The sequence below is a fragment of the Macrobrachium nipponense genome, chromosome 18 (genome assembly GCF_015104395.2).
Source record: "Macrobrachium nipponense isolate FS-2020 chromosome 18, ASM1510439v2, whole genome shotgun sequence".
NCBI lineage: Eukaryota > Metazoa > Arthropoda > Malacostraca > Decapoda > Palaemonidae > Macrobrachium > Macrobrachium nipponense.
The window spans coordinates 19,004,742-19,020,124 of record NC_087211.1 but is presented as its reverse complement, the minus strand read 5'-3'; the positions used below and the strand labels follow the sequence as shown (position 1 = coordinate 19,020,124).

The 15,383-nt window shown below is 38.5% G+C and overlaps 1 protein-coding gene across 5 annotated transcripts in view; it reads left to right on the top strand.

Moving 5' to 3' along the window:
• Positions 1 to 15,383, top strand: part of LOC135196905 (stress-activated protein kinase JNK-like) — a 395,869-nt gene that overhangs the window by 345,068 nt on the left and 35,418 nt on the right. The window contains exon 1 of one of the 5 annotated variants that reach the window (XM_064223716.1): positions 11,334 to 11,373. The exons of the other annotated variants lie outside the window; for them this stretch is intronic. The gene's annotated coding sequence lies outside the window, so the exon portion shown is untranslated. Of the gene's footprint in view, positions 1 to 11,333; positions 11,374 to 15,383 lie in introns of those variants that run through there. 5 annotated transcript variants of the gene reach the window in all.

Below are 15,383 nucleotides of genomic sequence, written 5' to 3'. Positions count from 1 at the left end.
TGCATTCCATTAATGTGTACACATTTACGCCTTTGCACATATGAAACATATGAATTTATGCACAGTATTTTATTGAAGTGGTAGCGATATATTTTCAACATTTTCTGTCAACTTTAAAGGTCTCCATTTGTACCGCAGTGCCATCATTTTTCCTCGTGCTTTTACAGAACAATCGGGATGCCCTTGTGGGGAAAAATGGTTATTTAAACAATTCGTTAATTCACTTCAAAGCAGTTTTGTCGTTTCGTTCTCTCGTTAGCGTGCGTTTGCTTACATTATATATATATATATATATATATATATATATATATATATATATATATATATATATATATATATATATATATTATAATATATGTGTGTGTGTGTATATTGTATGTATAATATAAGAATAATAATAATAGTAATACTAATAAACCGGATATATGGCCTCCAGGAAAGTGAAACAACAGAATGCAAGATGTTTCACTTGTAATCCAAGGAATTCTTAAACGTACTGCATCCAATGGTAACAGTAAAAGATTAAAACTACCTAAAAATTATTTAACGTATGCAAAGGTCTTTTTGTGTATGTAGTTAATCTTATGAGGAACAGATGAAGTATCACAGAACTCCTATAGTAAAATTTTATATATAACCGTATAGAAAGATAGATTAAAAGTTAGTTAGAAGTAACGTTTATTTTATTTATTTTTTTATTTATTTATTTTTTTTTTTTTTTTTTTTTTTTTTTTTTTTTTTTGCGAGAAGCCGCACATATTAAAATGTTTTGATCGACGAATCTATCCACAGCTCCTCATAAAAGTAAGAGTGTGGCAGTGATCCGCGTGATGTCTTTTTCCTTGATTGTGCTTCCTGTTAGGGAAAATGGCTTCATGTTGAAAAATGAATATGTTCGTCTTTTTGTCTATTTATTAAAAAATTCTCATTTTCAGTGATGCGTGATAGAGCCTCTTTATGATCATCATTAACCTTTTTGAAATTGTCTATAGGTGATGCTGCTCAAGACGTTTCCTTACCGCTAATCACGCCCTCTTATATTCCCAATCCTGCACGGCTCCTTCCCTCCCTCCCTCCCTTCTCCCCTTCTCCTGAATATTGATGGGGCACGACGACCCCCGTCTTACAGGCGCTTGCTCATTGCATATCACTTGAGCCATCCAAAGAGGGAATTCCCTCCCTCCCATTCCTTCTCCCTCCCTCCCATTCCTTCTCCCTCCTTCCCATTCCCCCTTGCAGATACTATTTTGGAAAGGGATTCCCATCCTATTACCCTTTCAGTCCTACAGAATGTGAATGGGTTTAGTGTGAGGACAGTGAGATATATATATTCCTCTCGTGGATGGGGATGTTGTCGGAGGAGGCCAGTGATTGATCAGTGCGTTTTGATTTTATGTTCTGTAGGAGATTTCCTCTCTTTCTTCTGATCGGAGAGAGAGAGAGAGAGAGAGAGAGAGAGAGAGAGAGAGAGAGAGAGAGAGAGAGAGGGTCCTCTCAGGTGAAATGTTATATGAACGTCGTTGATGAGACTACATGAATCCCAGACACTAATTTTCTGTACAGTGATGTAGTTGATTAAAAGGCCGTTATGATTTATGTCACTGGTCGGCGCTTCTGTTGTGTGGTACAGATATATTTATTAATCGTGAGATTAGTTCAATGCCGTATTTGTTTGAACTATCAACTCATGGATGTAATAAGTCGAAAGTTGGGACGGATTAAGCTTTATTTTTATTTTATATTATAGTTAAGTGTTATATGATATTCATGCTAGTACGTTGCTGCATTTGAAATGTTTCTGGAAATAAAACCACAGAGAGGGAAAATGAAGAGTAGAAGGAACCAGGTATTGACGTCAAACATGTTCCTTCTTTGGAAGAGATTTACGAGCAAAAGCAACTTTTGAAATGTGATATGATCATCTTGCGTCTTTTCTGACGTATGAACTGGCCGAGGCCCGAGGCTTGAAGTGCGCTGTATTAGGTCACTACAAAAGGAAAGTGTGTTCCCATCCACCAATACAAACTCAGTTCGTCCGGGAGCAGAAAGATGGTGAAATCTGAAATCAAATGTAAATATATGGATAGATGAAATGTATCTAGCATTTTTCACTTGGTTGTTTCGTAGGCGTTGTAGACATTTTCATTTGGGACACAATTTGTCGAAGAGCGGAGTGCCACTTTTTACCAACAGCTTTCTGAAATATCGGTTGAATGCGCTCTAGATTTGTATTGTTTTTGTGTCAGCATCTCTCTCTCTCTCTCTCTCTCTCTCTCTCTCGTCAGTAATGAAAGGACCTGGTTCGCACTTGTTTGACAGTAGTGAGCAAGGAACTGTCCGGAAAACTTATTCTACTTCTGTTGATCTAAGCCTAAGCAGAATATTATGTACGTGGTAGTTAGTCAACTGGTATAAGTAGCATTAGTGCCGAATTCATAAGTCACCTCAACAGACACGATAAAGGAATGTGGCCAAAGCGATCCGACTTGCTTTGGAATCAAGTCAGGGATCTTTCACTGGTATCGATTTTTTTTTTTTAACCATTAACCATTTGACAAAGCTAGCGATACACAGATAGTACGTGCATTATAACCTCCTTAAAGCCACCGTAGAAAGGTAAGTGTAACCAACTTGGAACAAGTACTTTCGTAGTATATTCTACATTTTCAAGTACTTGTTCCAAGTCCCTGTTTCACTTATCTTTCTACCGTGGATTTAAGGATATTCTCAAGTACGTGTTCCTTCGTGCTACATCGTCAACATCAGCCGTTTCTAGTCCACAGCAGGACAAAGGCCCCAGACATGTCCTTCCTTCCACTCCCTTCTGTTTATGATTTTTCTATGCCATTGTATACCTGCAAAATTTCGTAGCTCGTCAATTCATCGTCTTCTCTTCCTTCCCTTGGTACGTTGGCAATCTCTAGGGACCTATTCTGTTATTCTTTACGTCGATTTCTTTTTCTTACTTGTTGTTAGAATATCCTCTACTTTAGTTTGCTCTCGTATCTGTGTTGCTCTTTTTCTGTCTCTTAGTGTTATTCCCATCATTATTCTTTCCATAGCTATTTGAGTTGTAACTAGCTTATGTTCTAAGGCTTTAGTAAGGCTCCAGGTTTCTGATGAATAAGTTAATATTGGTAGGACCATCTGATTAAGTACTTTTCTTTTTAAGAGAAAGTGGCATTTTACTTTTCCAATCTCATTTTGTCTACCAAAAGCTCTTCATCATTATATATAATATATATATATATATATATATATATAATATATATATATATATATATATAGTATATATATATGGTACACACACACACACACACACACACATATATATATATATATATATATATATATATATATATATATATATATATATATATATATATATATGTGTGTGTGTGTGTGTGTGTGTGTGTGTGTTTATATTTGTATGTTACTGTGATGGAAGAGCTAAAGATACGTGCAATTGCTTGTACGTACATAACCTATGCTTTATTCATTTGAGCAATAAACCATTTTAGCTTGACATTCCGAGAAAAAACTGAATAGCAAATGTTGCTTGATCATCACTATTTTAAGGAAACCTGAGATTTTGTATAGGCTTACGATAATTTTTAGGACATTGAATGTTACATTTGCAATATCCTTTTTTTTGGACTTGGACCTTTATCTAAGGATAGTCTTCAATTTAAGGCAGACCTTTGTCCAGAGAAAGAATATGAAAGTAAATGAAGTCTGTTTTGTTCGACTTCGCTCACGACTCCAAAACCACAATGTGTCTTCCTAGAATGTTCCATTTTCACTTTATAATTTCATCCTTTTATATTTCTCATTCTGGTCTGGAAGGTCCCTCCTCCCTTTCCCGTCATTCGTTGGAGATTTTCCTCTTCTCCCATCCTCCGCTTCCTCTTCTCCCCCTCCCCGCCCCTCCTCTCCTCTAGTCTGTCGTTGGAGATGGCTGAACATGTACGTAGGTCCTTAAGGAAAGATCTCGGAGAACGACAGCCTTTCGTCATATTCACTCGGGAAATCTTTGAAGGGCTTCCAGCCATACCTACCTCCCCCCCCCCTCCCCCCGTAAACCCTCTCTTATCCCAGCATCCTGAAACCTCTTCCCCAGCCCCCATCCATCTGTCCCTCATTCTCTATCTTGACCCCAACCGCACAGTCTCCCCTCAACCACGGCTCTCTAGGACTACTGCTTCTTCCCCTCTCCAAGTTTAAAATGCCTTTTGGTCAACGAGGCTTCTAGAGAAGTTTCGAGGCCCTCTGTCAATGGCGCTCGAGTGTGCTGTTGTTGTTTTTGTTTTTACTGTTATTGTTGCTGACAGAGATTGTAACTCGCATTATTGTTACCCTCGCTACTCTTAAGTATTGGGTCTTCCTTACACATCTACTTTTTTTTTCATGTCGTGTCGTGTAGCGCTTGTTTGATTTCAAGTTGATGGCAGTGTCGAGTTCATATACAGACAATTTGGTCATGAGACCGAATCGGTGGGTTTCTGTTCATTCCGTCTCGAGTCCGAAGTAAATTCACATGACTAGCCAAAGTTTTTCGTTTTGTTTCTTGGAAATTGTGTGGCGTTAGTCGGAAGGCTGGAATAGTTTGCGATTCCGCCTCATATGCTCACAATAGAACGGGGACTTTTCTCGTATTATTAAATTGTCAACAATCAATCCTTCGCTTCAGGCCGACCGAGCGCACGAATACGGTCCCATCCGTTCTCGGATGCGAGGTCGGATGTCAGTTTTGTTTACCTATGAAAAAAGGGCGCGCACACGTCCCTCGCTTTCAAAGCAGAATAAACCGTAGTTTTGTTTAAAAAAATCTATCGATCATTCTCTTTCTTTCATCTTTCATGCTAACGAGAGAGAGAGAGAGAGAGAGAGAGAGAGAGAGAGAGAGAGAGAGAGATAGAGGGGGGGTGAGAGAAGAGGAGGAGAAGAGGGGGGGGGGGGGGGGGGGGGGGGCGTCGTGATTTGTTTTTCAAGCTTTGCTTTTGTGGAGTTAGTTGGGAATTGGTGTAGCCTTTAGCGTGTGTTGTGGAGGTCACGCGTTGTGCATGTTTATGTACAGTTTGTAAACTTGAAATGTAAACTGAATGGCCGTCGTGTATAACAACTATTGTGTGATACCGACAACGAGAGCTTGGATTAGTACTCGTGTTTAGCTCATTGATTGCCATCGCCGTAATGCTGAATTTTGGAGTGAACTTGCGTATAGTTCTGATAGTGTTTATAAAAAAGAGTCATGTTATTTTTCATCCCCTTTTGTCAGCCTGAGGTTGAGCTGCCCTGCGTTTTGGTGTTTATTTCCATTGACCTTGTGAATGTTAATTATGGGAGCAGTTGCAGGTTTTTATTTTCCAGCTGACCAAATCTGGGTAGTATTTTCCTTGGTGTTTATCGCATCTGCCCAAGACGAGATGACTCATTATGTTCCGTTCCGCCGTTCCTCTTGTGCTATTCCATACTATGGCTGCCTTAAAATTTCGAATTGTTTTTCTTTTCAAAAGGAAACGGGGCAGTAGCCAGCTACTCCACACCCAACAACAGTATTGCAAAGAAGGGGAAAGGAATATGAATGGAATCTTCCCGAAGGGGCTGTAGACCAGCCTCTTGAGAGATGGGAGATGATTGAGCTTTGCCCATAGAAATGGAATTAAGGAGAAAAACCCAAAGTTTGGCAGTAGAAGGAAGGGAATCATCGGTGAACCGGCCAATTTCGTGTGTCAACCATCTTTCTAAAGCCTTTTTCTTGTAAGGCTCAGATTGTAACATTTCTCTGTCTGAAATTCGATGCAGTTCCCATTCTCTGTGGAAAGGGAACACCAGTAGTCTCTTTCCTCGAAGGTTGACGACACCTTCAGGGGTCAGATTGCCACGTTCAAATCGCTACATGTGCATCATCAAACTCAGCCATATTTTCCAGTGCCAATCCTATTCATTCTTTCCTCGTTGAAATCACGCTTACGTATATTGGCAGAATATATTAATTTTGTTGACGAGGATCTATTATTCAGTTTTCAACTTGATTACCACTGGCTTCGCTATTGTTTCTGTTCCGTCTGCTGGGTTTGTTCCTTTCTTTCCTTTGCCTCTACTTTTAGTTTGTGCACATGTCTAATTCTTCTTCTTTTTTCTGATCCTTATGCGTGATGAGAGACCTCCGTGATGGTTGAAAAAGTGACGAAGATACCTGTCAACTCGGTCAATATTGCGAGAGCAATAATCAATGGTTGGCTTTAAAGGAGCCCCCCCCCCCATAGGGTCCGCGTAATGAAGACTTCTATCTGCCCTGTAACAATATAGTGTGAGAATCTAAGTACTTCATATGTAATGGTCGGGGATCGTTTTATTAATCATGTTGAATGAAAATCCACCGTTCAGGTCTGGATCCCTCGAACTTTAATGGGATTTTTCATTATGTTGATACATGGCGCCACAATTAAAGGAAAAGACAGATCAGGGGTTTCCTGCAATTTTTTTTATTCTTTTCAAGATTTTGAAATTAAATTATGGTTCCTCAAAGGTAGTGTAGTGTGTGAGAGAGAGAGAGAGAGAGAGAGAGAGAGAGAGAGAGAGAGAGAGAGAGAGAGAGAGACTGATAAAAATTTTCTTTTACAACAGAATACCAGCAACCTATTCTTAAAAGCCTTACGAATTTGTTCCCCAGATTTCCTGGAAAAGGAATTTGAACTAATTCTTAAGCAGCTTTCATCTTTAAGGTATCCTGACCATATAACTGAGAAAGCGATTCATAAAGCAAACGTCATTTTCTACCGACCCCCTCCAGACAAGACCAGAGAGACACCCAACAATAAAATGAAAATTCCACACCTGGATAGGATTAAGACGGCGACCCAGACTCTCGGAAAATCTAACCCTTTTGCCTTTACCTACCCAAATACCTTAGCCAAATCCTTCATTAACGTCCAACAAAAGAAAATCCCCATTCACACAGGAGTATACGAAATCGTCATCGCGATGATCAAATGGATACCATAGTTTCATTTTTGTCACTTTCCGTAAATATCAGCAGCTGATTTCATGAAGAGAATCATGATTAGCGGAGTGAGACAACTTACACCAAATATTTAACAAATCTAATTTTAACTCGAAAGTTTGTCATTCATGAGGTACGTATGTCATTATTCCTCTTATTGTCCCGTTATTCAGCAAAATTATGCAAAGCAGTGATGCTAGGATGGAATTTTCATGATAATAAAGTGATTGAGAATAGAAAGTTTGCCGATTGTGCTGTATATCTATCTAGAGGGCAACACCGTTAACAAAAGTGTTATTGTGGGTGAGATTTCTTTCCTGCGCTTTATGGGAAGATGCTAATGCGCATTGGAATTCAGTTTTAATGTAAGATCATTTTAGGGCCTTTCATGGTGAGAGGAACACTGATTTCCCCCACCCCCCCACTCCCCCCCCCATTCTCTTCGCTCTCTCTCTCTCTCTCTCTCTCTCTCTCTCTCTCTCTCTCTCTGTTACCCGAGAAGGGAGTTTTCTCTCAATCCATATTATGTGAACGAACGATTGCAGGTCATTGAACATTGCGTGGGATGAAGAGGCACTCGTGATCTCAGAGAAATGGACAATGAAATGGAAAGCATAAGAGTGGGGCATTTGCATGACTGTTACATATGTTCTATTAATGAATGATGGTGTTGTAGTGGTGGTGTTTTCATCCGCTCCGATTGGTTTCAGAAATTTGCTTTGATGTTAAAAGCGAAGAGGCAGCTGTGCATGGATTTTGCTTTGTGTTTCGACAAAGCAATTGAGGGCTTGGGGAAGAGGTTCTCACTCACTAATGAACGGAAATGAAAGTTGCGCGCGTGCAAGCTCTACATTACATGTCAATACACGTTTAATACAACTCTTCCTTTCAATATTTTTCAAATGGCGTTTGTCATCGTTACCCACAATTTGTTTGCTGTGGCATATACCGAGCTTCTGTCTATCTTGGTTTACTTGGAAATGTGGCGTTTCCTTAAGGTTTGTTTCCTCCTCTGATGCGGAGTCAATCCAGCTCTTAGTGAGTGTACTGACACCTCTCTCTCCATAGCAGCTTTGGAGGAAGGTTGCTGCTTCATTATTATGGTCTTGTGGGTGGAGGTCGCGGAAGGGTCGCATTGCAGACTTTTCCTCTCTCTCTCTCTCCTTCCACTGTTTCTTTTGTTGCCTAATATTTTGCCCCTTTATTGTATTTGTTGTATTTATAGATGATTTGTTTGTCTTTTCATTTTATTTTAATTATTAATTTATTTTTCCACTGGCTAAATTCTTCTCTATGTAGCACCTGTAATAAATGAAAGAAATAGCGAGCGAGAGAGAATGTATGACTTGGAGTTGCTTTTCTTTTTGTTATGGGACAGTAACCTGATAACTACCATTCCCCAAGAAGTTAATTCCACTGCCAAGACACTTAATGCAGGGCACCAGTTTCTACATTTATTGCCTTCGCTCACAGAAAACAAACTGGAATTGAAGACCTTGAATTGTGCGTTATCGTTTCAGTACGATGCCTGAATTTCATACATCACAACACTAAAGCGCCGTCTGCGCGATGCTTTAAAATCATGATCCATATGCTGTATAAATACCACCATTTTTGCCTTATAACTTGCACATCTGGAACATCCGATTTTGAGAGGTGACAACGCGGCCAAGACCCAAATCCTATTAACGTCGCACACAGCCTGAATTTGCGGCACAAGAAACCAGGAACCCTATATTGTTGTTTCGTTGCGTTAACTTGAGAATTATAGTATGTTAGTTTTTTTGTTTTTTTTCAGCCGAGTCTTAACAAGTCAGTTGTCCGAAAGTTTATTAATAGGTAAGTTAGTAACTGTATCCGATGTTACTCAGTATCAGAATCAATCTGTATATACCAGTGAATAACTTAGGACCATTGTAATAGACATTTTTATCCTGAAACGACCAAAGTTGAATCGTCAAAGATGCCTTATTCCTGCCCGACAGATTTGAGGTCCATTTGTTCACAATTAATCATAAATTCAAAACAGGCAACATGTCGGGAAACCTCAGACACAGGCCGTTGAATAAAAACATTTAATCTGAAACTCTTTACCCACGGCCATGATATCAACAGATAAAAATGAGTGCTTTAGAATTCATATTGTCCGAGAAATGTCAATTTTGAATTGAACGTGCCACCGGTTGATGATAATATTACACCAGTCATTCGTTTTGGAACATGATTATGCTATCACGGAATGTCTGTGTTTAGAATCTTCACAATTTCCAATTTTGCATCGGAAGTTGGTGACTGCTGTATTGAAGCCCTTTCAATTTTGCTTGGAAGCTTAACGCCATGAAGTCCCCGCTCGGAACACAGGGATTTGTATACAAACTTTTGTTATCTTATCGTAATGAGATCATATTTTATGGTGCCCGTTTGTTCCAGTTTTATTTTTTTTTCCATACAGGCGGGCAGGATGTTAGATAATTAGTTGGCCAGTGACTACCGTCAATTAGTCAATTATCAGAGCTTTTATATTTTTGGTTGTTTGTTTTTATGTAGATGTTTCACAACAATTTGGTAATAAGTTAGCTCCCAGTTCGAGTTAGTGCGTCATGAAAGGAGGTCCCTGCTACGGAGGAAAGGTCAAAAGGCAGTACTACTTGACCTTCGTCCGTCTTTCATATTTTGGTCTTAAATTCTTCATTTACTGATTTTATCAGTGTTTTGTTATACTTTCACCTGGTACTTCAAAAATGATTTTTAGTGACACAAACTCTCCGTAGACGTGATTTTACAGTATCTCTCTCTCTCGGGTTTTGTCGAATGAATATTTTTAAGAATATCAAGCAGACATTGATATAGTTATTATGTATACGTATAGACAATAGAAGGAAATAAGGAAATGAATAGATCGGTGAATATCACATAAGGAAAGTTATTAACTTTAGCTGACGTTTGTTGTATGTTTTATGAAATCTTTCCTTTCTCCCTCTCCATTATACATATTCTCATTATCATGTTTCGCGTTTTTGTTAATCTCTCTCTCTCTCTCTCTCTCTCTCTCTCTCTCTCTCTCTCTCTCTCTCTCTCTCTCTCTCTCTGTCATATTAATTTTACTCAATTCATTTTAGATAAAAGTTGCACAATATCCATTTTCTCAATTCATTGAGCTTGTATCCTCACAAAGCTGTTAAATTTTCCTTTTATCATTTAGTGTTTCTTTTGAAAGGATTTTATTCAGTAGTGTCATTTTTTGTATTTTAATTCCTTTCTCACGCCTGGATCTTACGTCAGATGTAAATATACTTTTATCATCATTATCATTAGCACTGCATTATGTAAAACCGATTCATTTCTTATATTTGCACTTTTACTGTGATTACATCTTTCCAGTGCATTTATCTGAAAAGAAGCTGTTTTGCGTATTTTGACTTTTATTGGGATAATCAACGCTGTCATTCTTGATTCCATCCATCCCGTGTAATCTGTTAATTTGTCATCATTGACGTCATGAAGGTAATACGCGGGATTTCCCCTCTTAAGTTCATTCCATCTCCCAAAAGGGCTCTTCAGTGAACTTTGGGGAGCTCTGTCATCAGACCCTCCTCCACTTGATTAATGCTGAAGTCGAGTTGATCTCTCTCTCTCTCTCTCTCTCAACTTGCTGGTAGCGCGTCTAATTCACAACTGGACGACCTGTGTTCGATTCCCCAGCCTTACGAGGAATGAATGGGTGCGTTCCCTAGAATCCAGTGTGCCCCCCGGTCGACCCAAGACGTGAATTGCATACCCAGTTGTTTGCCACCTGTTGAGAGAGAGAGAGAGAGAGAGAGAGAGAGAGAGAGAGAGAGAGAGATTTGAAAAGAACGGCTTCGTGCCAATTACTTTCGTGTATTTAATGTATTTTTGTGGCAAATTATTTTTGAACAGTTCCTATGGCTTCTGCCGATGTATCGTGCACATTTCTTATTCCAAGTATGTGTGTGTGTTTATTCCAAGTATGTGTGTGTGTGTATATATATATATATATATATATATATATATATATATAATAATATATATATATATATATATATATATATAAATATATATATAATATATTATATACACACACACACACATTTATGTATGAATGTAAATAAGATGAATATGAAGGGTGAGAATAGGTTTTTTTGTTGTCCCACCTTTTTATAGTTTGTGTATACACCCTAAATCTATGTGATAAACCATTTTTGAAAATTGTTGCGTGTAAATCCTGTTGGTGTTAGTCGTCGTTTATCTTGGTTTTACTGTATATTCAAGTTTCTGCCTTTTTAACGTGTTTTTCTTATCGTTTCAGGTGAGTGGCAAGCAGTCTTTTATGGACTAACTGGTGCTTGGTAAGTGTTGCGTCATTTTGCTTTAGACATTAAACACCCCCAGTTTTTGCTGTCGTTACACGTATCATTATACAGTATACCAGTGGCGGATTTAAGGGGGCCCACCTGGTCACGCCCCCCCCCCCCCATGCATAATTAAAATTTGATATGTAGCACTCATTGCACACAAGTAGGATATTGATAGAAACATTGAAAATAAAATTATATATTTTGTTTCCCTTCATGCATGTATTTAATGCTTGTATTTGCCAAAGCAATTTCACCTGCTACTACTTCGTAAGCGACAGGTGTTAGAAACAATGTAACAAGCTCAGAATTATAATATCTCTCTCTCTCCTCTCTCTCTCTCTCGTCTTCTCTCTCTCTCACTCTCTCTCTCTCTCTTCTCTTAGTACATACAAAATGTGCATATGTTGTAAATTTTATATATATATATATATATATATATATATATATATATATATATATATATATTATGTATGCATTTGCATATAAATATTGATATATATGTACCGTATGTGAGTACATGTTACATACACACACATATATTTATATATATATATATATATATATATATATATATATATATATATATATATATATATATATGTAAATAAACAAATCCTAAGTGCACCCTATGAAAGATTTCTAGATCCGCCACTGCGGTATACACATACAAAACCGCACTACCAAACGGACATAATGCCCAAGATCAGTGGCATAAGATTAAGTATGCCTAGCCTTTGTCCGTGATCACTAGCTTGATAAAAGAACTAAAGATTTTGACTCGAAACCCGTTTGTATTGCATTAACATTCGAAAAGAATGAAAGGATAACCAACATATTACCCGAAAGTCAATGTTTGGTTTGGCTCGTCCACCTTGGCGTGGATGGCTCCAGAACTCACCGTCCGGACATCTTGTGATCTGCACTTTGGTGATCTGAACCTCCAGAGGCTACGACGCTCCAGAGTTCAGCTGGTACTCTTGAGATGATGTTCGTTAGTTACCAGGTATCTTTCACTGCTCGAATCAATAGAAGCCGGGGAGTGTCAACAAATTTTACCCGCTTTACTCCGTCCTCAACTTGGAATTCATCCTGGGTCTTCACTCATGCTACACTCATGTTACTAAGACGAGTGTCCTCATCACCAAGAGTTTTAGGCTCATAAATATGTAGTATATGCTTAGCAAATATTTCTAAAATGGATAAATGGAAATGGACAGCGGTTCTGTAATGCAGTGCTAAAGAGCTTCGTGGTTACTTTTTAGTCGAGAGAGAGAGAGAGAGAGAGAGAGAGAGAGAGAGAGAGAGAGAGAGAGAGAGAGAGAGAGAGAGAATATGGCGGTATTGTTAAGGTATCAGTGGGATGTGTAAAGCCGTTATAGATTTCCATTTATTGATGGATTTGTAAGACTTTCTCTAGATGACTTATCGTTGGCGGGTTTTACAGCGGAATTTGATTATCTTACAACAGATGCGGAGATTATTCTGCTCGCTGAAGTATCGCACTCTACGCTAGTGATCTATTACAATGTCAAGTCTCTCTCTCTCTCTCTCTCTCTCTCTCGTAATCGTATTATTAGTCAGTCACTTTGCAAAAGTACCCTGTTTTAATTTTTTCCTCAATATGTGATGCGTTCCAGGCAAATCAATTTCTTTTTCCTTGCCGGACAGAAAGGGCCTGCCTCAACTGCTTGGGATGACATGCCAGTGAGGACACTGAGAAAAACTGCTTTTCCTCTGTACAAACTTTTCCAAAGGCTATTGTGTGAACACACACCACACACACACACACACACACACACATATATAATATTATATATATATATATATATATATATATATATATATGTGTGTGTGTGTGTGTGTGTGTGTGTCTCCTTTGCTCACAAGTAAAATTTACTGTATCCAGTACAGGTTCCCCTGTGAAGGAATGTAGCGAAAGAATGAAAAGGGTCACTCAAACAAGGAGCAGGCTTATTGACATTTGGAAAGCAGATTGAAACTGTGTACGAAAGTAAGGTTATACACCGAATGTGTATTTTAAAGATAGTATCATTTGGGAATAAGGCTGGAAGAAGAATATTAGGAGTCAGAAATGGTACCATAAGGGAAATACAGAGTTCCTCACGTAGAGAAGATATTGGTGAAAGGCAGGTGTAGATGCCATTGAAATGTTGTTGGCACAATCACGGGAAGTCCTGGGAGACACAAATCTACTTGGTTAAGAACTGTGAGAAAAGAAAGTATGGTGGAGGTGAGTGGAGATAAAGAACTAGAATTTCCTTGAGGCCCTGTTTCTCCACGCGGCTTTTGAGGTGATGATGGTGATGTATTTATATATCGGAGATGAGCATGCGCAGTGCACATCTTCAGAATGGGGCAAGTGGAATCTTGCTTATTTCTTGTCTCTCATCTTGGGTTACCTATGTGTGTGTGTGTGTCACTTGCTTGTTACTGTGAAAATTCATCCGGAAAAGTTCGGTCATCATTGTGTATGGCCGAAAAATGACCTGCATAAGAGAACGTTGACAATAATAACTGAATATGTCTAGGTATTACCGGGAGAGGGAGAGACCTTGTTCCTATAGTTTCCATTACCGGGAAATCTCTCCCGCTGAGGACATCATCTTTTATATCTTAGAAAGATTAATGCCATTTTGGTGATGAGTTTCATGACAGATGTTATTAACCCTCGTCGCTCCGAATAGATTAATTCACCTTCTTGACTAAGTTTCTGGGATGGTGAATTTAGGAAGTTAAGTGTAGGTCCCCAAATGGCGTCGTAGAACAATTAACATTTCGTGGTGCATTCAGTATTTAGTATTTAAAAATTTGTTGTGTTATTATAGCTTCATGTTAAAATTGCTGTTTACTTGTAGTCACGTGGACTTTTTTTTTTATTGTCAGGCTTTCTAGATCCTCTCATGTGGCTGTTAGTTGTTCAATGCACGATATTTCTTGATTTTTACTGTCTTTCGCAGTAGGAAGTGAAGCACATTTATCATGAAATTTAGCGTCAATAAATGAAAATTTGTAAGGCGAGTGTTGGGAAATGAAAAGCATTTTAGAAGTAGTATTGCGATATAGTTTTGATAACCCTGGGAATCTGGAGAAGTGGCTGAAGGTAGTGTGTACCACTTAGGAGGCTTCGTAATACTCGAATCCCTGCCCTTGCTTTTTCCATGTTCCTGTTCTCCTTGGCCTTGAAAATATGCTGACCTAAAGGACAAGACTGTGATTCTATTTGTTTTTGGTTTACCGTTCTTAAAATATAACTTAAAATCTATTTATTTTCTTATTAAATGCCATTGCATATTTGGTGTCTATTATCCTTGGCAACACTTCTCCGATTTCGTGTACTGCTTCTCTTCAAGTGTGAAGTTTTGGCAGAAAAACCAAAACTTGCTGCTATGCCGCAGTATATGTTTTTTTATTTATTTATTTATTTTTGGACGCCTGTTTTAGCCATTTATTCATAGGTTGTTGATAAATAGGTCATCCTCCTCATCTACGGATGCCGTCTTTATCAGATTCTGTGCTTTTAAGACTTCGAAGATGAGTCTACCGAAGTGCTGGGTGTCAAAATGTCGTTCAGGACGATAATCGTCCTATATCTGGAAAGTTATCGGTCGGAAGCATGGACCAATGAATTCCTGTTACTGATTCGCCAGGTAGTATTTCATTTTACTGGCCTTTTTTGAAGCGCACATTCATTACATCGCGGCTAAAATTGCTTTTTTAACCTTGATTTTCACATTCTATCTAATTATCGTTCCAGTGCCTAACAGTCCAAAAAATGAGTTGTATGCCTACGTTAACCTTTTACACCGTACACAATTATGTCATCAACAATAAGGAAGACGGGAACTGAATAGTATTTTAAACTTTTGCTAGATAAGTTATTTAGCTAAATAGGCCCGAAAGCACCCAAGCACCGAGCTGTTATAATTATTCGTGTGCTTAAGAAAAAAATATTTGAATATGCAGTTATATGGAAAGAAAAC